The sequence below is a fragment of the Macaca mulatta genome, chromosome 15, assembly GCF_049350105.2.
Source record: "Macaca mulatta isolate MMU2019108-1 chromosome 15, T2T-MMU8v2.0, whole genome shotgun sequence".
Lineage (NCBI taxonomy): Eukaryota > Metazoa > Chordata > Mammalia > Primates > Cercopithecidae > Macaca > Macaca mulatta.
The window spans coordinates 104,298,635-104,325,170 of NC_133420.1; positions in this window are offsets into that span (position 1 = coordinate 104,298,635).

The window sequence follows — 26,536 nt, forward strand, 5'->3', positions numbered from 1 at the left end:
CAGTGATTGGGGAGGAGAAAGTGAGGAAGAGTATGGTGGATTATGAGACTAGAAAAATGGGCTGGTGTCCAACCCTGTAGAAATTTGGCTTATTAATCCCAAATGGTCATTTCTCCATATATACATACATTCAACACATTGAGAACTTATTATACACAATTGACTTACTATGAGTGAAGGTTAATTTAATGGGTCCAGTTGGCTTTGCATGGTGCCCAGATGTCTGGTCAAACATGATTGTAGATGTTTCTATGAAGGTGTTTTCTTGGATGGGATTAACATTTAACTTTCTGGGCTTTGAGTAAAGTAGATTATCTTCCATAATGTGGCTGTGCCTCCTTCCATCAGGTGAAGGTCTTAATAGAACAAAGACCATCATCCACTCATCAAGAAAGACTTCTGCCAGGAGATTGCCTCTGAACTCAAACAGTGAGTTTCCCTTGGTCTGTAGCCTGCCAGCCTCCTCTGTAAGTTTTGGATTTACCAAGTCTTCAAAGTTATGTGAGCCAATTTAAAAAAAAAATTACTCTTTCTCTCAGTGTTTCTCTCTGTTCCTCTAGATAGATAGATAGAAACAAAAATAGAGAGAGGGAGAGAAAGAGAGAGAGATAGAGGATAGATAGATCTATCCGATTGGTTCTATTTCTCTAGAGAACCCTGACTAATACACTAGGTTACTATAATGATGGAGGACATACATATTTGGATACTTAAGGCAGAGTTTAAAACTAATGACAAGCAGGTAAGAAATACAGCATGGTGATATGAGACTAAGACAAATAAGTGAGCGAGACAAATCACAGTAAGAGCTATAAGAATGAGAGTGTCTGGTGGGCCACAGTGCCTAGGCAGGCTCAAGGAGTTGGTAGGACTTAACAGATGGGACAAGGGAGACTAGCCCACTTATGGTATGCAATAGAGTAGAGGGAGAAGTAATTATGGGATGATTGCAAGCCTCTGAGCAGACCAGCCTGGATGAAATAGAGTCTTCTGTTAATAAGACCTCAAACCTGGCATTCATCCCTCCCTCAAGAAGAGTGTCAGAACCCAGAGCTATCTTGTTTTTAGAAGGAAGACACTGTGTGGAGGGAAACTGGATGTGTGGCAACCTCACAGGAAAGGCAAGTCGATAAGATTTTCTTTATGAATTATTCAGAAACAGAAAATTAAATAACGAGTCCTGTATGACAGTCTAGTTCTATCTGGATTGTTTTCACCTCACAGGGGGATACAGAACAAGATGAGTAGAGCAAAAAGAAAGTAAAATAACCAGTCAGCCAAATATAGCGAGAGAAACAGTGCCTTGGACTCACAGCATGTGGACTCAATGAGAGACGTGCTCCTGAGGGAGCGGTAAAGCAAGCCTTCTGTTCGCTGGTGATGCGAACCTACAAGCGCGAACTGCATTGCCAGAGTCCTTTACTGCTCTTTATGCAACTAGGTTAATCTTTTTTGTTGCTTCTTTCTTTCTTTCCGGAAAAGAACTCAGAGAGAATTTTACTGTAGGTAATGTCTGGGAAAAGTTCTTTCTTTTATGTGCACTGTGGTGCTTGCTGCTATAAAGCCAGTGACTTAGCCAACTTTGAAGTCATCAGTTCTGATTTGTCAGTCAGTAGGTTCAGTTTATGGGGGCAAAGAACCAAGCCATCCCATTCTGGGGAGGTATAGGATGCATTTCTTACGAGCTGCTAAAGGCAGGGGTTCATTTGTTCCATGGTCTCAGCTACTCTAAATAACAGATTAGTGAGATGTTGTACCTGACATTTAACCCTGGGCATTAATTAAAAGTGGCCTGCTGTGATATTTGGGCAAGTGTGGGTAGAAGTAGGCAGTAGTAATACTGCTAGAGAGCAAGCTGTGAAAATCTTTTAACAGCGTTTTCATATATTTATGTTGTAGAAATGTTTTTTAATGACACTGACATAATTTTAGGGCAAAAGAAATAGCATATCTCAAAAAATTCAGTGGTATTTTGAATTCAGTTGATGAGGAGGTAAAACACGGTAGACAGTGTTTCACTATTATTTAGCTTAACACAATGTGTAGTCAATTTACAATAAATGTCAGACCCTGTGTTAGGCAGTCTGTGTGCCTTCTTTTATTGTCATGTTGGAACAATGTGTATTTAACCTTTAGTAAATTTTATTGAGCACTTATTTTGTGCCAGTTGCTGGAGATGTAGCTATGTACACAATAGATGAGGTTTCTCATGTCAAGGAAGTTATATTCTCGTCAGCCAGAGACAATATTCAAAAGTAGTGTGAACTTTGGGAGGCTGAGGCGGGTGGATCATCTGAGGTCAGGAGTTTGAGACCAGCCTGGCCAACATGGTGAAACCCCATCTCTACTAAAAGTACAGAAAATTAGGCCACGCGCAGTGGCTCACGCTTGTAATCCCAGTACTTTGGGAGGCTGAGGCGGGTGGATCACGAGGTCAGGAGATCGAGACCATCCTGGCCAACATGGTGAAAACCCATCTCTATTAAAAATACAAAAAGTAGCTGGGCCTGGTGGCGAGCGCCTGTAGTCCCAGCTACTCAGGAGGCTGAGGCAGGAGCATCGCTTGAACCTGAGAGGTGAAGGTTGCAGTGAGCTGAGATCATGTCATTGCACTCCAGCCTGGGTGACAAAGCAAGACTCTGTCTCAAAAACAAATAAATATGAAAAATTAGCTGGGCATTGGGGCATGTGCCTGTAGTCCCAAATGCTTGGGAGGTTGAGGTAGGAGAATTGTTTGAACCTGGGAGACAGAGGTTGCTGTGAGCTGAGACTGTGACGCTGCACTCCAGCCTGCCGGGGCAACAGAGTGAGACTCCCCATCTCAAAAAAATAAATGAATAAATAAAAAAGGAGAGTGGAAGTTCCACGGAGGCAGGGGTTTGTGTCTATTTTATCTACGGTTGTAACTTCATCAACTAGAACAGTACCTGACAAACAACGTATACAACAATACTGTTTGTTAAATGCCTGGAAGGTAAGAGACGAAGATTAGAGATATTGAATTGCTTGTCCATGGATCCCTATGCCTATAAAATACATAAACCGTCTAGATATTACTTGATTTTTTCATTTTCTACTTTTACATTTGTCTTCAAATGAGGAAAATTCTAACTTAAAAGCTCAAACCTTTCCCCATATGTTCTCTTGTCTGAATATTGAGGGGATTTTTTGTTGTTGTTGTTGTCACTCTTGTTGTTATTTTGAGTATAACTTTCTTATATTTCAATTGAAACCACTATTCACAGATAGTTAACAAAACATTGATATCAAAAACAATTTCTAAAGTACTGCCTACATCACACATATTCTTTTAGGTATAGGAGATACAAAAATGGGCTGGGTGTGGTGGCTTTACACCTGTAATTTGAGCACTTCGGGAGGCTGAGATGGGTGAATCACCTGAAGTCAGGAGTTCAAGACCATCCTGGCCAACATGGTGAAACCCCGTCTTTACTAAAAATACAAAAATTAGCTGGGCATGGTGGCGGGTGCCTGTAGTCCCAGCTACTCAGGAGGCTGAGGCAGGAGAATCACTTGAGCCCAGGAGGCGGAGGTTACAGTGAGTTGAGATTGCACCACTGCACTCCAGCCTAGGTGACAGAGTGAGACTCTGTCTCAAGCAACAACAACAAGAACAACAAGTCAATAAACAGGTAAGCAAACATGGGATAAGTGACACATTAATAAGTTCAATGAAGAAAGCAAAATATGAAAATGTGATCGTGAAGAGGGAGAAGTTGATGGTCGGGGAGGGCCTCTCTGAAGTGGTAACATTTGAATTGAGACTTGAATGATGAAAAATATGTAGCTATGAAAGGAAATTACAGAGAATTATACATGAAGAAGGAATAATGACAGATGGGAAAGAGTTTGGCTTCTAAGTTGACAGAAATATTGCCATTTTGGATAGGACATGTTAACTCAGATGGCATGTGTAGGGAAACAGAGCACACAAGGTAGGTGTGAAAGGAGTTTGGATTTTAATTTAATTGCAATGGGAAGGGTAGACTTGGCTTTGTCCTGGTGAATGAAAAGATCCAAACTGCACTTGGAAAAAATAACTCTGGATATCATTGGAATGCACAGAGAGTGTTGAACATAATGAGAATGACCAGGTAAAAAAGTTGTTTTTATATTTTGGGCAAGAGTTAATGGTTGAAATAATGAGATATAGTCAGAGAAGGGTTATGTTTTAACGACAAAGGAGGCAGAATTATTGGTGGATTGGATAAAAGTAGAATGTGAAGAAAATAAACAAGGATGATTCTAAGTTTGAATAACTGGTTGAGTAACAGGTTGGGAGGTGATTCAATGGCAATGAAGAAGACTTGAGAGCAGTGGTATATAAATGTGCACAAGGTGGGTGAGAAGAGTAAATACTTCTGCTTGGCTTAGTTTAAGTTTTCAATGATATTAATGCAAAATGAATATGGTGATATATAGAGATGGGTATTAATTTAGAGCAAAGAGAGATATTAGAGATAAAATTTTCAGAGTCCTCAAAGTGGTAGTATTTGAAACCATAAGACTGAATTAGACAACTTAGGAGAAAGTTGTAGATGGAGAAGAAGGCAGAAAAAGAGATCTCATGGGTGTTTCAATATTTTAAAATCTGGTGTATAGCCAGGTGTGGTGGTGTGCACCTGCAGTCTCAGTTACTAGGGAGGGTGATGTGGGAGGATCACTTGAGCCCAGGAGGTTGAGGCTACAGTGAGTCATAAGGATGCCACTGCACTCCAACCTGGGTGACAGAGTGAAACCCTGTCTCTAAACAAATAAAATAAGCAAACAAACAAATACCTGGTGCAAAAGTCAAGAATCTAGCAGCTGAAATTGGGAGGTGTCTAGGGATATAAGGTGAAAACCTAACCGTATGTTAGGAAAAGAAAGTATAACAATAAAAATAGTTCATTAAAGATGTCAGCAGAATTTTTCCATTTTAACCTAAGGAAAAATATGTGGTTAGGTAGGTTAGGGTAATTGGTAAAGAAAAAAAAGGAGATACTGGGTAGATTTGCCTTATGAGATTTAATTATTGCCTGAAGGTTAGTTATAGAATTAGATTTGAAGAGAGGAGAGAATATGAAATGATTGTAATAAAGAGTGTGAATTACCAAAGATTTGTTGTAGGACTGTAAAATATTGGGTTATCCCTTTGAGATTTTCGGCTGTAAATTTTAAGGTGACCCATCAGCAGAATTGTTCAATTTTCTAGGGTTATATTCAATATCTTGAGTACAGATGCAGAGTAAGATTTATATAATTTAATCTGAGTTTGGAATTTTTCAAATATGTACAATAAGAAAAAGAAGGGCAAGGAGGTTGTGTGTGCATGCAAGGAAATGGATATAATGCTAAACCATGGAGCTAGTGCAGATAGGGAGGGAAGTACAAACATGAACAGGGTAATGGATACTGAATAAGTGATCAGTGGATTTTCATTCTCAAAGATAGTTTTTAAAGTAGCAATATTAGAGTAAGTGATCTGAAAGAATAAAAAGTAATAGGATGTTTGAAGTCCATGTTTATAGCTAATGTGTAGTATTGATGAATTCTGGGTCTGATTTTTTATCATGTGAGTGGACAGTAAGGTGGAATGGAGAAAAAGGATCAATAGAGATAAGAATATCAAATAACTTGAAATTCAGACTATGGCAATTATGACAGGAGTAATGGAATATTTGATGAATTACATCGTGGGGGAATGACTGGGAGTTTCAAGGAAGAAAAAAAAATAAGAGAGGTAAAAGATGGTAAAAATATGATATACATATAAATAGGCCCACACATACACATAAATATGATGCATAAACCAAAGAAACTGAAATCGTGGAAAACTGAAGGAGAGAAATAGTTTAGAAGTTGCAATGGTGGATGAATGCCTAGAGAAACTCTGTTTAATGCCTTCTGCCTGGTACAATACTTAGTACCCCCTTTTATTTTAGGCATCCCAGTGTTAAATGGTTACTGCAATAAGATGATATTTCTATTATCTCCCTGTTTTATATGGGGTGTAAGTAAGGAAAAATTAAAACTCTGAAAGAGTTTTTAAAGCTGTTTTTCTCAATGGAAAGTCATGTTTCTGATAGAAACAGAAGAGGAAGAAACTATTTAGAAGACAGTTTGCAAATATATGTGCACTTGTAGGGGGCTAGTTTGAGAGCTTTAAAGACAGACAAGGTTCTTGGGAATGAGAGAAGAAATGGCTGCTGAGGTCACATTAGGGGATTCACAGAATGAGGTGAAGGGCATCTGTGAGCCTTAGATCCTTCACAGTGACCAGTCCTATACCACAGAGCATATGGGGATTGAAAACCTCAGAGTGAGATGGGTGGTCTCACAAAAAAATGTAGATTTTGTTGCAATTGAAATTACGCAGTGATTGAAGATGCAATATTTTGGTGGCCAGTCATGCTTTAAAGAAGGGGCTACCTCATGGGAGCAATGGACTGGACAGAGACCTAATTTCTATTACTTCAAATCACATTGTAGTACATAGCTTAACCCAATCATTGAATTATCCTCTCGGTTTATTCACTCATTAATTCATTTATTCAATAAATAATCATTTATGGATTGCTATGTCATGGCAGAATCTATCTATCTAAACCTAAAGAGTATACATTCTGGCTGGATGTGGTGGCTCATGCCTGTAATCCCAGCACTTTGGGCGGCCTAGGCGGGTAGATCACCTGAGGTCAGGAGTTCGAGACCAGCCTGGCCAACATGGTGAAACCCTGTCTCTACTAAAAATACAAAAATTAGCCAACCTGGTGGCAGGCGCCTATAGTCACAGCTACTCGGGAGGCTGAGGCGGGAGAATCACTTGAACTCTGGAGGCGGAGGTTGCAGTGAACCAAGATCGTGTCACTGCACTCCAGCCTGGGCAATAAGAACAAAACTCTCTCTCAAAAAAAAAAAAAAAAAAAAAAAAAAAAAGTATAAATTCTACAAGAGGAAGCTCAGAAGGTGAAATCTAACTACAAGAAAAGTTGAGAGATAAATACCGTAAAGCATATTAGTGGGTATTAACGTCATCATATTAATGACTGCTATGTGTTGAATGCTCATATAGTGTAAGAACTGTCCAAACACGAAACCCCTGTTTATTGAATGCCATGGGGGCATTTATTCATGACCCACCTTTTGGGACTGATTGGTTGATTAGTAAGTGTTTGGGGTCACTCACTTGGCACACACTTAAAACCCATTCAAAAATGGGTTGTTTTTACCAAAGGAAAAGTCTTTAGGAGATCGTGGCCTTTAGTTGGGCCTTAGAATATAGCTACATTCAAGATGTAAGTGGGACAACACGAGCCAATGTGGAGGTGATTTTCAGAGGGCATTTATATGAAACAATGAGATCGTTATTTTGGCTAGATTGTAGGCTGGTGAAAGGCATGGGTGAGAAATAAGACTCAAAAGACATGTCATGCCTGAATCCATGCCATATCTGCTAAAAAACAAGGAAAAAGAAGGAAATCATAAATTGTGCAGCAATAGAACATTTTTAAAAATCCCAATCTGGCCGGGCGCGGTGGCTCAAGCCTGTAATCCCAGCACTTTGGGAGGCCGAGACGGGCGGATCACGAGGTCAGGAGATCGAGACCATCCTGGCTAACACCGTGAAACCCCGTCTCTACTAAAAATACAAAAAACTAGCCGGGCGAGGTGGCGGGCGCCTGTAGTCCCAGCTACTCCGGAGGCTGAGGCAGGAGAATGGCGTGAACCCGGGAGGCGGAGCTTGCAGTGAGCTGAGATCCGGCCACTGCACTCCAGCCCGGGCTACAGAGCAAGACTCCGTCTCAAAAAAAAAAAAAAAAAAAAAAAAAAAAAAAAAAAAAAATCCCAATCTATGTCAACTTCCTCCCCCCGCCGACCATAGCTGCTATTTTTACCTTTTGCCATTCCCCAAATTCAAGTGGGTGGCTTGATGTTTGTTTACAAAATCTTAACTTAGAGTGGAGTAAGGAGAGGATGTGGGAAACAGACAATGGGATTCCATCAAAGTTGTGAAAAAACAAAGATTTTTCCTAGTCAGAAATGGAGGAGAGGCAGGGGGAAGAGGCATGCACAAATGACTGACACGTGTGGCAGGAGGTCCAGGAGCTACCTGAGAGGAAGAGCCAAATGTGGCCAAACGAATTAAGTTGACCATGATGGGATTTCTGGATCTAAAATAATATAATGGCTTTCAAGTTGGATATTGTGATAGGGTGATAAAAGACTCGAAGTCTAAGTGCCTTTTACCCTCTCTAAGCCCAAGTAAGAGACCTTGAATAGAGACAGACAGAAGTATTAGTTTGGTGCAAAGCAATTGTGGTTTTTGCCGTTAAAAGTAATGTAAAAGTAATTAAAAGTAATGGCAAAAACCGTGATTGGTTTTGTGCCAACCTAATACTAGTAGATGGGGTGGTAATCAAAGTCGAGAAAGACAAAGTTTCTCACATGTCTAGTATGATGGAAAGAAGCCTGAATACACATTAATTTATTAAAAATCAAGTTACAGAAAATAAAACCATAATTTTTAAATATCAGAATTTGTGGGCTGATTAGTGTCACCTGTTTCAAACTATTCAGGCTGTATTTATTAGGCTAGGCTAGCCTAGGATGGGGCAAGAGAAAAAAAAGCAAAAAACAAATCTCAATGCCTTAACCCAATATACGTGTATCTTTCTTCCTGCTTAGAGTCTGATATGGTTCAGCAGCCCTTCTTTATCTCGTGGGAAAATGAAACACTCTAAGGTTGCTATTGAGAGAAAAGAGGTAGGTATAGAAAGCACACTAGTTTCTAATTGCTCCAGCCTGGAAAACACAGTGTTGTCTTGCAGTAGTTAGATGGTTTTAAATTAAACAGAAGAGGGAAAGGGCAGTGAGAAATAGAGTAGAGCATAGATATTTGGTTGGCACCAACCATCTGTGACCCAGAGACCCCAGCAGTTGGACAAAGGAGAAATCTTATTTCAGCTTCTACATTGCAAATACTTCACTTCTTCGAGATGAGTGCTATTTTCCTTCCTGTGGCAGAGGGCTTTTTAAATCCATGGTTCTTGCTTTCTGGACTCTCAGAAGGTTCTATGAAGTCCATTTGTATGTTCAAGGCAATGCTTTAATTCACCTTCCCCCTCATTTTCTGCCTTTCTCCCCCATAAAAGTTACAAAACTAATGAAACCATTAATGATGTGACATAAAGAAAAATTCATCAATTGCATTTCAAAATTTGTGTTAAAATTGAAAATCTTGGGTTATTTAATAATTGCTCTAATAATTCAATAGCATACTGTTTTAAGACTATTATTTGGACCAGTAATTGAATTGCAGCAAATCTTTATCAGTTTGCTGTCTGTAAACTTCTTCTACTAAAAAAAGTCTTTGCAGTTATTGTACTAATATGGCAGAAGGGTGGCATTTAAGATTGTCCCCTGAGGAATAAAGAAAGAACAGACCATTTCAGACACTTTAAAACATAGGATATTCTCTTAGTGTCTGCAGTTTATCCTCACGCACTGCAAGCCATCCTCTGCAACCATGGACATGTGCAAAAAACAAAAACGTCATGGGTCCCCGTAAATGCTAGATTATCTCTCTGTCTTGAGAATTCCGTCTTATTAAACTGATTTGACATTGGATTAAAACTTCTCACCAAACAGTGTGTTATAACCAGAGGCAAGAGGACAATCATAGGATTAACATCTGGTCCTAACAGAGGTTAAGTTTCTACTTGATTTGTCAGTGACTCAATTCAATAATCCCTACCGAGGTCTTTTTTTTCTTTTTCTTTTTTTTTTTTTTGAGACAGAGTCTTGCTCTGTCACGCAGGCTGGAGTGCAGTGGCACGATCTCAGCTGACTGCAAGCTCCACTTCTCGGGTTCATGCCATTCTCCTGCCTCAGCCTCCTGAGTAGCTGGGAGTACAGGCGCCCACCACCACGCCCGGCTAATTTTTTTGTATTTTTAGTAGAAACGGGATTTCACCTCGTGATCCGCCTGCCTCAACCTCCGAAAGTGCTAGGATTACAGGCATGAGCCACTGTGCCCGGCCTTTTTATTACTATTATTATTATTTTAAAATTATAACCTAGATCCTGATTCTAGCAAATAATATAGGGAAAATATTGTATGATTTGTTGATTTTGTAGCAAAACGTTTCCCAAACAGTGCAGATCTATGTAAATAAACCTCTGAATTCTGCTCTTAACGTGCTATTATTTCAGACTTAAAGTATAAAGAAAAATAAAAAAGACATGAAAGGAGAGTGAAAACAAAAAAAAGAATAAATAAATAAATGAATGAAAAATGAGAAAAGAGAGAAAGACTGTAAATTGCCATACATTTTTTCTTCACTTATGATCCAAGTTATTGACTTATTCTTGGTTTAAAAACAATCTTCAGGTGGACTCTACTAAATGATTGTCATTTATCATATCAGAGAAACTGGCACATAGGTTTAGATGGTTTATTGTGTTGTATGCTGCTGATAAATTTACAAACATAGCAACTGTCACTTTCTCTTTCAAATTCATTTTCCATATGCTTAGTGGTTTTAAAAAATATTTGGCCTTTACAAGTTTTTCCTGGCTAAATTGAGCTTGTTTGGATATTAAATGTTTTAAGAATCAGAAAGAATAAGGTATTTATAAGTGTACCCTGATAGATCAGCAAATTTGTTTCAGATTGTAAGTATCATTTTTTGATAACACAGAATTATTACACCCTTTTGTACAGCTGAGGAGTTGAAGAATGGATGTTGAGTGCAGCAATGCCTAAAACTGGGATATTGGCCCAGGATTTTTATTCTTTTGCCACTTACAGATGCCAGCAAGCTCATCCACTTTAATATTCTTCAGCATTTAATTAATCTGAAGAGTAGCGTGAAAATATTTCTTTCCAGATCAGTTTGCCATCTGACCAATAGTTTATATCACATAGTTGGGATTTCCCATTAAACAAACGTTTACCTGTTGCCTGGATTGTTCTGACATTGCTAAGGGTATTATTCTTTCAGCTTATGAATGATAGACTATACTTTCCTATCACTGAGGACTATACTTTTTAAACTATTTATAATTTTAGTAACTCCATTCATGTATGTGATAGCTCAGTCTTCTTTGAGGTCATTTCACCGGTAGATAGGAGACGTTAGACTTGTTCTTTTATAGAAGAATTGTATAACTTAAGACTTGTTTTTCCATTCCATTTAATATTGTTACATTTTAAAGAAAATAAAAAGATTTTAAATAATAGGTTTCTGTTTCTACTGTCTACTGGAACCCATCACAGTGTTTGAAAAATATTGAAATTCGTTATTGGTGTTATTCTGCTAATAACACTCAGAAGGTTCAACTTGGTGAGTCAACTGAACTCCATGAAATATGGTAAACATGTGCAGACATCTCCCTTCATATGTAGCTTCCAAGTTATTAATATTTTACACTTTAAATGAAAGAAAATCTGTCTGACTCTTATCTTAGTTTTCACCAGGTATTTTATGATGGATTTAAGGTAGAGATATCAAAGTTACATCACTGTAACTAATGGCTTCATTTTGGTCTCTCTTTAGTTTTTATTATTGTATTAAGATTCTGTGGCTTGATTGTATTCTTCTAACTTCCGTATTCTTTCTTAAATATTTATTTCCGCCAAGGGCTACATTTCTCTGAATTGTGAAATTTTTGAGCCATGTTTTTCAACGTCACTTATATATGTCCAAACCTCAAATCAGTTCATTTTCTGGACTTTCGTGGTGCTAATATGAATTTTAAAAAAAATGGAAATCAGATATAGGGAACCTACAATTGAAAATTATATTCAGAGCTTTCTTTTTTTCTTTTGAATTATGAATAGCAAAGAAAGCATGCATTTGGCATCTATAAATGATCACTTTATTACTCAATATTAAAAACATTTTAAACATTTCTGAATCTGATTTTTTTTTTGAGTAAATTTAGAGACTTGTATCCCTTAAGTAGTTTTCCTTAAGTAGTTTCAAGTACTAAAGAATTCTGCTTTTGGAAATGTAATATATGAAAGAACAAAGACATGGGGAGAGAAAGACTTGGTTTTAAATCTTAATTCCATGATGTACTGTTTTATAGTCTGAAAACATTATCTCTTTTGACTCTCCCAGTTTCCCAGTCCTGGTTGAGGTATAGTAATAATCATACCTATTTCTCCGGATTATTGAGAGGTTTAACTTAGAAAATATGTAACATCTCAATAATTGTTAGGTTTTCCCTCACTCTATTCCTCCTCTTTCAGATCTGTTTTATGTAATAATTGCCCATTTAATATCTTAGCTGTAGGCCAGGGGTTACAGAGGTATTCTGGTAAATGTTTAACAATTATTTCTTCAGAGAAACAAAACCCTGATTTACAGTGCTTATTAGTTTCTGTGGTGGTTGGGGGGAACCAACATGACCAAGTAGAAGCTATCAATATGATGTCATGAGGAAAGAGTTGGGAAGAGATACACACAATCCCTTCTTGCAGGTTTGCAGGACAGGGACCTATCACACCACTAATGTTTCACATATAAAGCTGATTCCTCTATTCTTTCTCTGAAGTCTTTCTATAGTTAATTAAAAGGAGGGAAAATGGAAAAGTGAGAGCTTAAACAAAAATAATCAAGTGGAGATGTCTTGTGAGTTATTTATAGGTTATCAATTCAAGATGGTAGAGAAAGAACTGAAAATTTGGATGGTGAGTCCTGACTTCCTCCCTGCCTCTCATCCACTTCTTGTTTTAATGCAGACCCTGTTTTATGTGTTGATTATATAATTTTAAATAAAAATTATTGGTTTCTTATTACTTTCTTTATGATGTTGGTAGTATGAGAGATATATGCAAATAAAAGCAAAAAATTACAAGTTATAGTGTGTATATGAAGAAAGTGAACAGCTGTCATTCAAATCCTACCCAAGAGCTAGTTTCCTTCTAGAAAATATTTGGAAACCAGATAGTTTGTTTATACTTCTTCTAGGATAAGATATTAAGGCTTCTCCATAATTGCCTGGTGCCTTTTCACTGCCCCTGGCCTTACCGTGACAAGCTCACTTTGCTGCCAGTTACTGCCTCGAACCTGCATTCAATCACCTTTGACAATGGAGAAGTATATGAAGATGGGCCACACCTCTTCTCCCTGAACTTGTGACCAAGATGGCCTTAAGATTTCTCTCATGTTGACTTAACTTTAAAAGTAAAAAGCTTTATTCCTGACTCTCTTGTCTTCTGAATTCCCTTTTCTTGGAGCCCTTACTTTAGAAAACTTGCAGCTATAAATTATTTCTCTGACCTTTTGAGATGTAAATCTTCTACCACCCAGAACTTCTCAAGGACTTGAAAGCCAGCTCTTTGAAATGTAATCATCAGAAAAGATCTAAAAGATCACATCTCATTTCTATGGGAAGGTAGGAGACTACTTTCTTTGGTAAGTGCTGATGGCCTTATCACATTGACCAACCTCATCCTAAGATCCCCTAGAACTTTTCCGCTAGCTCACCTCAGCTGAAAAACTCTTTTGCCTTTCGTTTCAACGGAGTTGAGTTCAACCTCTTTCTTACAACAGTCATGATTGAAGTCTTCCTTGCCTGTTTAACTGGTCCAGTGCAATTTTTCTTTCACACTTGTGTATTGATTTTTCTCTGTGTAAAAATGCAACTGAAGAGCATTGAGTATAAATAAAGCCCAAACTTTCACAGACCAAAAGCCAACAAATATGGGAAGGAAACTGCAAAGTAGATCCTAAATAGGACTTTCTCAACAACCTAGAGAAGAGGCACCTTCATAACCCCGTAGAAGTGTCACGCACAGGCATACCTCACTTCATAACCTTAATGCTTTCAGGTATGCATTTCACAAAAAACAAAGACAATGAGAACAAGGGCAGCAACAACAATGAAACACCTCCCTTTCTTTATGCCTTGCCCTGAGCTTTACTGTTGTTATTTTCTGTTTTATGGGAGACCTCATCCTTTGTCCTCAAAGATTGTCATGCCTTTAGTAAGCAACGCCTCCCTTTTCCCACACCCACTGTCAGTACATTGTAGGTTTCTCTGAGTTAGAGTATTCAGTCAATAGCACTTTGACATTCTAGGGACAGCCTGGGGAGAGAAGCACATTTCATTAAATAGTCCAGGGTAGAAGTGAGCATTTCAACACAAGTCCACTTAGAGTTTTCACCACCAGCATGAGTTGTAAACATGTTTGTCTAATCATCACATATGTACAAGGTAACTGCTGGATCCTACACACAAAGACATGTCCCAACAACAAATCGTAATTCTCAGAGACATTCTAAACCCACCAGGAGGAAAAGGAATGTTTTCGAAATTGCATTCGTAATTTACATGGCTGTCTCTTTCACCATGAAGTCAGATCTTGGTATTAGCATTCATTTTTTTTTTTCTGTCTCTGCTACATTGTGCCCTTTTGATTGCCCAAGAATAAGAAAAGGGAATATTCTTTAGTAAAATTGCAACTTTGCTACACAAAGACCTGTATGCAGTTTTGGTATAATATTTGTGAACTTTTGGTAATGATCATCCTCAGCATCTTTTGAGGAGTGAGAAGTGGACAAAAGTGATTCTAGTTAAAATAAAACAATAAACAGTAAATAATAGGGTAAGAATTAAGCAGACAGTTAGCTTTTTTCTTATTTTATTGATGAGTTATAAAATAAAGTCTCTAGATTTGAATTAAGGTTTGATGTTATAGCTTATTTAGTTTTATACCTTCCATAATGTCTACTACATGACCTTAGATCCTTCAGACTCATATGAAATACCAGGGCCAGGGAATGTAATAGGAGAATGGTATTCCACTGACAACAACATTACAAGCATATCTGTTGAACACACCAGCTTTCCATAAGTCTCAGTGGATTTTTGCATCATTATGGACTTGCTGTTATTACTGTACTATAAGGAATTTGGGATTTCAAAACTGACTTTGGAGAATTAGAGGCCGTATTCCCAAGAAATAGATGTCTTTCTAGAATTCACTCTTTGTAATTTTTTTGATACCTTTGAACTTTCAGAGTAAAAATTAATGAACATTGGTAAAATTGATGAAACAAGTAAGTGGATGAGTAACATTGGCATGCCTCCCTTTGTTTCTACAGATTGAGATAATTGTGATAGCAGATGTATCCAAATAATGCACTTAATTTTTTAAATAGGACCTTAGCTCTTTATTCAATTGTGCATGTTTGAAGAGAGTAGAATTCAAGTGGCAAATTTTAGTTCTAACCACAGATGACAATATTTGGTTTTCTGTGAAATACATTGTTTAGGTTTAGTTATATGTATTAGTTCATTTTCATGCTGCTGATAAAGACATACCTGAGACTGAGCAATTTACAAGAGGTTTAATGGACTTACAGTTCGACATGGCTGGGGAGGCTTCCCAATCATGGTGGAAAGTGAAAGGCACATCTCACATGGTGGCAGACAAGAGAAGAGAGCTTGTGCAGGGAAACTCCCCTTTTTAAAACCATCAGATCTTGTGAGACTTTTTCACTATCATGAGAACAGTATGGGAAAGACCTGCTCCCATGACTGAATTACCTCCCACCAGTTCACTCTCACAACATTTGGGGATTCAGGATGAGATTTGGGTGGGGACACAGCCAAACCACATTATTCCACCCCAGCCCCTTCCAAATCTCATGTGCTCACATTTCAAAACCAATCATGACTTCCCAACAGTCCCCTAAAGTCTTAACTCATTTCAGCATTAAATCAAAAGTCCATAGTCCAACATCTCATTTGAGACAAGTCCCTTCCACTTATAAGCCTGTAAAATCAAAAGCAAGTTAGTTACTTCCTAGATACAATGGAGATACAGGCATTAGGTAAATGCAGCCATTCCAAGTGGGAGACATTGGCCAAAACAAAGGAACTCCGGACTCATGCAAATCTGAAATCCAGCAGGGCAGTCAAAGCTTAAAGCTTCAAAATGATCTCATTTGACTCCATGTCTCATATCCAGGTAATGCTGATACAAGAGGTGGGCTCCCATGGCCTTGGGCAGCTCTAACCCTGTGACTTTGCCGGATATAGCCCTCCTCCTGGCAGCTTTCATGGGCTAGTGTTGAGTGTCTGAAGCTTTTCTAGGCTCATGGTGCAGACTGTTGGTGGATCTACCATTCTGGGTTATGGAGGACAGTGGATTTCTTCTCAAGGCTCCACCAGGCAGTGCTCCAGTAAAGACTCTGTGTCGAGGCTCCAACCCCACATTTCCCTTGTTCACTGCCTGTTACATGTGTCCATGTGAAGAGACCACCAAACAGGCTTTGTGTGAGCAATAAAGCTTTTTAATCACCTGGGTGTAGGCGGGCTGAGTCCAAAAAGAGAGTCAGTGAAGGGAGATGGGGTGGGACCATTTTATAGGATTTGGGCAGGTAATGAAAATTACAGTCAAAGGGGGTTGTTCTCTGGTGGGTAGGGGCAGGGGTCACAAGGTGCTCAGTAGGGGAGCTTCTGAGCCAGGAGAAGGAATTTCACAAGGTAATGTCATCAGTTAAGGCAGGAACCAGCCATTTTCACTTCTTTTGTGATTGTTCAGTTACTTCAGGCCATCTGGATGTATACGTGCAGGCTTGGGCTCAGAGGCCTGACACTGCCTTAGCAGAGATTCTCCATTAGGACTGTACCCCTGCAGCGAACTTCTGCCTGGGAATCCAGGCATTTCCTTACATCCTCTGAAATCTAGGCAGAGGTTCCCAAACCCTAATTCTTGACTTCTGTGCACTCACAGGCTCAACACCACATGGAAGCTGCTAAGGCTTGGCGGTGTGTACCCTCTGAAGCCAGGTCCTAAGCTCTATGTGATTTCCGTACATCCTCTGAAATCTGGCCAGAGGTTCCCAAACCTCAGTTTTTGACTTCTGTGCACCTGCAGCTCAACACCATGTGAAAGCTGCCAAGACTTGGGGCCTCCACCCTCTGAAGCAACAGCCTAAGCTGTACCTTGGCCCCTTTTAGTCATGGCTGGAGTGGCTGTGATGCAGGACACCAAGTCCCTAGACTGCATACAGCAGAGAGACACTGGACCCAGCTCACGAAACCGTTTTTTCCTCCTAAACTTACAGGCCTGTGATGGGAGGGGCTGCCACAAAGCTCTCTGACATGCCTTGGAGACATTTTCCCCATTGTCTTGAAGATTAACATTTGGTTCCTCGTTTCTTATGCACATTTCTGCAGCTGGCTGGAATTTCTCCTCAGATAATGGAATTGTATTTTCTGTTGCATTGACAGTCTGCAAAATTTTCAAAATTTATGCACTATTTCCCTTTTAAAACTATGCTTTTAACAGCATTCAAGTCACCTCTTGAATGCTTTGCTGCTTAGAAATTTCTTCCAAAAAACACCCTAAATCATGTCTCTCAAGTTCAAAGTTACACAAATCTCTAGGGCAAAGGCAAAATTCCACCAGTCTCTTTGCTAAAACATAACAGGAGTCACCTTTGCTCTAGTTCCCAACAAGTTCCTCATTTCCATCTGAGAACATCTCAGCCTGGATTTTATTGTCCATATCATTATCAGCATTTTGGGCAAAGCCATTCAGCAAGTCTCCAGGGAGTTCCAAACTTTCCCACATTGTTCTATCTTCTGAGCTCTCCAATCTCTTCTAACTTCTGCCTGTTACCCAGTTCAAAGTCACTTCCACATTTTTGGGTCTCTGTTCAGCAGCACCCCACTGTACTGGTACCAATTTGCTGTATTACTCTGTTTTCATGCTGCTGATAAAGAAATACCTGAGACTTGGAAATTTACAAAAGAAAGATATTTAATGGGCTTACAATTCCACATGGGTAGGGAGGCCTCACAATCATGGTGGAAGGCAAGGAAGAACAAGTCACATGTTACATGGATGGCTGCAGGCCACAAGAGAGATTGTGCAGGGACACTCCCCTTTATAAAACCATCAGATCTTGTGAGACTTAGTCACTATATTCATGAGAGCAGCATGGAAAAGACCTGCTTCATGATTCAGTTACCTCCGACTGGTACCTCCCACAACACATTGGCATTCAAAATGAGATTTGGGTGGGGACACAGCCAAACCATATTAACAGTATTTGGTTTTCTGTCAAATATATTCAGTTTAGGTTAGTTAGCCTATTTTATTCAGGTTAATTTTAAGTCTAGTTTTATGATGGTTATGCAGAGAAAATGTAACCACCATCATAATCATCTCATTTTGCTTACAGTTGAAACAACATGTCTAGAATCTTCTAAACATCTACAAGCTTGGATTATGTCTGTAAAGTGTAGTTTTATTTACTATTCTCAAGAGACTGTGTGGTAAGTATTAAGAATGTTTGGGTGGAAGCAACTCAATTAATCATTTAGGACCATGTCTGGCCCTAGGATATAGTGAAGTTATTTTATAACAGAAACAGAAGCACAGTCTTGATATAACCTGTTAGGGATTTCCTAATATACTCCAGTGTAATTACCATTACCTGTGTTTGTGGTTGCTCTTCTGGGATTACATGGAAGATATCATAATCTTGGATGATTTTCAGTTCTAAAACATTCACTTTGAATTCCTCCTTTAGTACCTCAGTCAAAGAAAGAGTCTAACAATGTTCTCAGTTATTATCCAGGTTAAGAGCCATAATTTTCATGATACTCTCATTTGATAATCTGTTAGTGAACAATGTTATGATTTCATCTGTCTGATTTGTGAATATTATTACCTTGGTCTGAGCCTCATTTTGATGAGTCAGAAAATGAAAGTATTGAATTAAATGATGTAGTAAAAATTCTTAGTGCTTGCTAATGTTTCTGCTTTTTGCCCCATTCTGGAATGCAATGAAGTCCCATTGAAGGTAGGAGTGGTACTGATTTATCTGAATAATGACAAAAGCTGAAGTGATGAGTATTAGCTGCTTTAGCCCATGATATTTTCCCCTTCCACAGGGATTGTGGAATCACATATTGAAGTAGAGGTGCCATACGACTGAAGGCATCTGAAATGCTGAATCATCTCATGGAGGACAGCTGCCCTGGAGGGTCGTCTAGGCTTTCCTTGAATGATAAACTTTCACTGTGTTAAGCGATTAAGTTCTTCAGTAATTTGTTGCCACAGCATTACTTACACTATTCTTATTGATGTAGATGATTCCTAGAGTATCTTTCACTCCTATGAATTTGTGAACCATGATAAAATATGCTTGTTTGAAGCTTCAACAAATCAATAAGACTATTGACTTAAAATGTTTATACTGTATGTCAAACACATGTTATTCGATGTAGAGTTTGGAATTCTTCAGAAATAGCTCATATATACTATACATTTTCTAATGATATGCATATGCAGTATCTTTAAGGTTTACCAGTAGGCTTTGTATCTTGAAATTACTTTACAATCTGATATACATTTTTTCTCTAGCAAAGAGTTACTTGACTTAGAGCAAACTTAAAATGGGTAAGCAGTGTTCAACAAATTTAGGATGGTCTTTGGGATTTAGTCAAGCTTGAATAATTCTTGACATGTAAATGTCATAATGACAGCATTAATTTGCAGCAATGGATTTGGTTTTGGCCTCATGAAAGATGGATATGATATGGAATGGAGACTCGGTCATTAGCTCCGTGGTGGAAATGAGATGTCAGGTGTCTGCTATATTGTCTGTCAATAGTTCAGGGTTGCCAGCTTTTTAGGCCTGGTCATATTTCATTCAAAATAGAGTTGGAAGAATATGATTTAATTTAGGCTGCTATTATGTTGTTAAATTATTCTTGGAAAATATGTGAACACTTACTGATGTTTTAATCTTATGTTTAAAAGTACTAGAGTTTGATCCATGGATTTTTAAAATATGACATATATTTCACTTTTGCAATAAGGTGTTCATGTTTACAGTTTTTGAGCTGAAATATTCCTGATAAAAAGTGGGAAATATCACTATTTAAGCATTTATTTCATATTTTTTGCACTATGAGAATTTCTTTTTCTTTTTTGAGGTATTTGTGGACTATACATCTCGATGCTTCTCTCCAAAAGACATAATCAAACAAATTCAAATATATATGAAAATTCCAGAAATACAAATCTTTCATAATAAGATAGTTTAGGTTTTGGCCGGGCACGGTGGCTCACACCTGTAATCCCGCACTTTGGGAGGCCAAGGCAGGTGGATCACCTGAGGTCGGTAGTTCGAGACCAGCCTGACCAACATGGAGAAATCCTATCTCTACTAAAAAAATACAAAATTAGCCAGGTGTGATGATGCATGCCTGTAATCCCAGCCACTTGGGAGACTGATGTAGGAGAATCGCTTGAACCCAGGAGGTAGAGGTTGCAGTGAGCCGAGATTGTGCCATTGCACTCCAACCTGGGCAACAAGAGCAACACTCCATCTCAAAAAGATACTTTGTTTTTTGTTTTGCTCAGATGCTATTTTGCTTCAATGAAAATGAAGTTAATTATGTCAAAGTAAGAACCAATATAAAGAAATATAAGCAATCTCAATTCTATCCCACTCTCTGCTGTCTTCTTTTTCCTTCATAATCATTCCTTGGATAATTGTTAATGCCAAGTTACTATTAATTTTATGTATGTGGAAATCATAACACTAAGCTTCAAGTGTTTATTGAATACTTATTCAACTCTAAAAGTATCTGCCTGATTTTTATTATCTTAATTATTATTGTTATATGGCATGTTTTTTTCTTGTTAAATGCCAGTTGTGTCATTCTTACTTGCTTAATAATTCTTTCTTTCCCCACTCTTTTCCAATGTTCCCTCTATTGTTCTTAAAGTTCTCATTTATGCTTACATTTAAAGCTGAGTAACTTTTAAATCACTTTCCAGTATTAGCAGTTCATTGATTAAGAAATTGAGAGTTAGAAATGATGGAATACTTTTTTCCAAGCTTGTAGTTTTAAGTAGATTAAGAAGCATTAAAAAACAGAGTCAGAAGTTAAATGTTCCTTAAGTGTCTTCTTACAAACATCCGTGCAAAACAAACAAAAAAGATTGTAAGATAGAGTTGCTACTCACTTGTTGGACATAAGTGGAAATGTCAGTGAATAAGTGGAAATGTCAGTGAACCGTGGAGAGAGCAATTAGAAGTTGAGTTGTTGTGAAGCAAATCCCTGAAGGAAAAACACCTTCATTCCTTTGAAGTAAAGCAGGTAGTTGCAACTCTTCCACCAACAAAGACTGGGGTTGGAGAGGGAGATAGACTCACACTGGTTGTCTCTATTTTGTTCATCACAGTGAACAGAGTAGAGAGACTAGGAGAGTCAGCCTTGGCTTTAGCCAAGAATGCAGGCTGGGAATTTCTTGTAAAAAAGTTTAATATTTAATGAAAAAGGAATTGAGAATTGAGTACAAGGCATGGGGTAAAGGCTGATAAAGTCTCAAATCAACTTTATTTGCTTGGCATGTTTCATAGTCCCCTTGTGCTCAGAAGGGGACCATCCAGAACCAATTGTCAATGTACAACGTGTGCAGCGTGTCACACACCAACCTGATGGTACTGGTTGGGCTAGAAGTAGTTGACCTGTTATAAATTACAGGACAAGCTTATGATTTGTCATTCTAGAAGGAGAAGCCTGTGAGAATCGTGCCAGGTGCATACCATAGATCAGTGTCAGTATTCATGATTACACCTGTGAGTAAACCTATTTTATTTTTCTGTACATCCAATAAATTGTATATCTAGACAGAAGATTTATCCACCATTAGGTAATGATAGCTGGTACAGAAGTAATTTTTCTCTATATATTTTTTTCAGTGATGCTTGCTACCTTTCCAGTAATGCAAATTGAAAAAATGTTGTAAGAATACATTTAATATACTGGATGTTGCTTTATTCAAATATCATCATAATTTAGATTAGTAGAGAAAAACAGAATAATAATATGAGATGGAAAAGCAAATGAGACTTATTCGTGTCTTTTTCTTTGTCATCTTTAAGAGATTTATGCCCCAGTAGTTTGAGATTTTTTTTTCTGTATCTGAAACCATCTGCTGCCACTTTTTCATTTCAGGTGGCTGCTTCATTTTATATTTTGAGAGGCAGTAAACTCAGTCATCTACTCCTATGAGCCTTATTTCACTATATATACTGTAGAAGAGCTATCTTTTAGATGGGTTCAAGCAATTTGGGGGCCCAGAAAGTATTTTCTACCTTCTTATGAGTTCCATTTTATACTCCGTATTTATTATTGTCCAGTGAATTTATCTCCTTCAACTAATTATTTTATCTGGAAACAAGTGTAAGATATCTATTTTACTATTGCATATAGCTCAAGGGTACCTACATAAAGTAATTTAGTAGATTACATTGTTGTCATCATTCACTAGTTCTTCAATTTAAAATGACCTAAATACCATATTCCCCCCTTATCTGCAGGGAAATGTTCCAAGACCGTTAGTAGATGCCTGAAACCATGTATAGTACGAAACCATATGTATATATATACACACACACGCAGACATTATGCTTGTTTGTATACGGACATACCTGTGATTAAAGTCTAATTTAGAAATTTGGCACAAAGATTAACATCAATAATGAATTGTAATATACTGTAATAAAAGTTATATGAATGTAATCTCTTTCAAAATATCTTCTTGTACTGTATTGACCTGCGGGCATTTTCAGACCTATTTACCACAAGTAACAAACTACAGAAAGCAAAACTGTGGATGAGGAGTGACTACTGCAATTTGAAATAAGGTATGTGATATCGTTTGGTTGTGTCCCCACCCAGATCTCATCTTGAATTGTACTCCCGTAATTCCCGTGTGTTTGGGGAGGACCCAGTGGAGATAATTGAATCATGGAGGGTTTCCCCCGTACTGTTCTTGTGGTAGTGAATAAGTGTCATGAGATCTGATGGTTTTTATAAGGGGTTTCCCATTTTGCTCTCATTCTCTCTGACCTGCTGCCATGTAAGATGTACCTTTCACCTTCCACCATGATTGTGAGGCTTCCCCAGCCACATGGAACTGTGAGTCCAGTAAACCTCTCTTTCTTTATAAATTATGCAGTCTTGGATATATCTTTATGAACAGCATGATAACAGACTAACATAGTATGCATTTTCTAAATACCACTCAAGGGGGATTCATTATTGCATGTGTCCCACTATACATGGGAGCATTTATAATATGGGTACATAGTATAAAGTTTGACCATGTGTTTAATTATTTTAGTTATTTAAATTAGATTATTAGAAACTTTTTTAATCCATCAGGTGACTTAAACTGTGAATGCTGTCTTTGGAGTTTATCCCCTCAAGATAAATTTCTGTGGAAACTATCCAAAAATAAGAGAAAAGGAAAATATTATATTCCTTTGGGATATACTGATATTTTTCTTCAGGTCTCAAACATGGATTCATGTATGTAAAAATAGTCATTGTCAATGACTATTGGTGTGATTTGTAGAGTTTGTCCAGCCTGACGTAGCAAAGAAAGATTCTTTTTTCTCATCTTGTAAATGAAGCTGCTGGTTGTTAGGGAAAAATTGTAATGTTTACAATTACTTTTAATTGAGAAAACCGCAATTACTTTCACACCAACCTTTATATTATCTTAGTCATGCAGAGTTGAGGCCTTATGTTCGTTCACTGTCCTCCTCATCCCTATATCTAATAGGATACTAAGGTGTCTGGAGTCTTCAGCATTTCCATTGCTGTCATCTTTGGGCCCAAGTTTTTGTTTCATTCCTAGATAGTCATGGTAGGAGTGTCCTCTTAATGGCCTGCCAGCCCCAGGCGTGTTCTTTTCAAGCTCATCCTGGTTTCCCATTCTCAATTATATAAAATCCCAGCTCTCTAATTTGGTCTTATTCTGGATCATTCCCAGTCATCCTGCAGTATTATTTTTCCTGTTTGTTCCTATGTTTAGGCCTGTGCTCTGAAATGTTCCAGCCCTTTATCTCACCGTTTAAGGCACACTTTTTCAAAAGTCAACTGATGAACCACCTCCTCCGAAAGCTTTCTGATCACTCTAGCAAGAAAATAACTTCTTTCTCTGGACTCCTGAACCTTTGTACTATTTGATGCTATTAACATTTAGTGATGAATTTTGAGTGTCTTGAGTTCATGGACTATGTTACATATCTTTTTATTCCTTACAATGTCTAATACATTGTTCTAGACATAGTATGCATTTAGTAGATAAGGTTAAAAGTATGAATTAACATTCATCTGATTTAATATCAGTTTTATGTTTCTATGAATGCAACTTTGAATTGTTTATTTAATCCAGTGCTTTTTTATCCTTTTCTCCTTGGTCACCTTTCTAAGGAATCTTTTTGGATATTTTTTCCTAGTTGTCAATTCATGAAATAATATCACACATATATTGTATTTATGTTTATGTATACCTGTGTTTTAGGCATAAAAACATGATTGTTTTCATCTATCAATAACCAACATTTGCCCTTTTAGAAGGAATACTGCTTTCTTTGAGAATGTAGGGTTTAGTTTTTTCACTGAAAGTAGTTAGCATTTGAAAGTAGAAAGTCTTGCTAAAGTTATAATGCTGCAGAAGAATGATGGAATTGAAACAGGTGGAAGAAGGGAGAGAAGAAACAATTGTTTATTCACCATCCACGAGCTTGTCGAACTTCATGCCATGTGTTTTGCACGCATTATTTTATTGACTCTCCTAAAAATCCTACAGAGTAAATAACACTGTTCTGCTCACCTTGCCACAAATTATCCATTTTCTCTTAAAATTCCTGACTCTGTTAATATTCACTAAATACTATTTTTTCTTTTTGAAATTTCTTTGCATCATCAATAGTAGTGATTTCATCTGCTAGTGTACCTTAGGTTGTACAGCATCAGCAAGGATTCTTCCTCCTTTAAACTATAGACACTACTTGTTTATCTGAACTATATTTATGGGATTCAAATAAGAATTTTTTGTGAGAAAAAGTGAGTTCTACTTTTTAAGCAAATTCCAAAAACTGCTCTTCTGTTACAATTCTCTTCCATTCAGTTTTATAGATGACAATCTGTCTCTGAGAAGTTAGCTGTCTTACTCTGGTTACATATTAATTTAGTTGTACAAATGGAAGTAGATTTCAACTTTTTCTTATCCAGTGGACAAATTAATTCACTAATAAAGAAAGTTCAGATTTGCTCTAAGGTATGTTGCTAACTTTAGGCCTTATATTAATTCTTTATTTAACTGTATTATGTCTACACATTTTGACTATAAAAAATATTCACCTTATAGTATATAGTCTTTTGATTACTAAGATTCAGTACTTACTCTAAACTGAAATATATTTCATGATTCACTATGGTGCAAAATTGGTTTTACTTATCAAAAGAAAGTCACCCAGTTAATGAAAATGTTTTGTGCAGTACATTAAGTAAATGAACAGTCATTTTGATATTTTTACTACTCATTGGTATTTATAAAAATTCCATTGATAAAATTAAGTGGTGCTGAATGAAAATAATTTTTAATTATATTTTTTAGAATGTATGTTTATTTTGGTGAAAGTGTGTTTTAGGCATGGTGGCTTCAAGGATTATTATTTTATATTTGCTAGAATCTGGCTTTCATCTGAACTGGTTCCTTTCTGTTTTGAAAGACCACGTAGAATGAAAGTGTGACTCAGTAATATTTAAACACTGTTATGAAGTCCATAATTAATATGAAATGTACATTCAAAATAGTATGTCAAATTGATTTTTGATGACAAATTTAACAATCCAAAGAATAAGATTAATGAGTTGAATAAATTGATGGCTTAGTAGAAGAGTGAATAAAAATGGATTTTCTTGGTTCATTTTTGTGTTGCCTCTTTACTTCTTCATCTACCCAGATTCTCCCCATGTCACATCTCTGAGTGCTGGGAAAAGGAAATTATTTATTTTCTCTGAAGGCACATGTGTCTTTCTTCCTTATTCTGTAGTTGTCTGTGTACTTGTTTTATCTCCCCTACTAAAATATAAGCCATCAACAAACGGAGCCTGCAACTTTTCTAAAATGAACAGAGCTTCATTTTTCTATTGCTTACTTTTCTCATAGCTATGGCATTTGACCCAAGATTTGATGAATTAATGGAGGTGGTTTCCTTCAGTTTTAGGTTTTCTATTGCTTGAAGAATAGAAAATGGCACTTGCCAGTTTCCCCATTTTTCTTTAACTAGTTAGGTTGAGAGACGGAAAGGTTGCCATTCTAGCATAGTAGCTGCAAGTGTTGCTAAGAAGGGTACCAATTAATTCTCATTGCAGTGGCAACTTTTAGGATGTTGACTCTTCTTTATTAGGATTATAACCAGCAATTTATACACATAGATTACTATATACATGTCAGAAGACAGCAACTTCCAATCAATTTCTACCTCTACTGGATTCAACCTGAGACCTAGAGTTGAGTATCAGTCCCTTGAGTCATCACTTCCTCAAGAAAATAATGTTGATTTTCTTTCTAAATCAGGCATTTATGATTACTTTTAATACCACCTCAGTGTCACCGGGTTTGGGAAGTGAACTTTCATGCACAAATGTTCATTTTAATCTTATAAAGTTTAGTGACATGTTT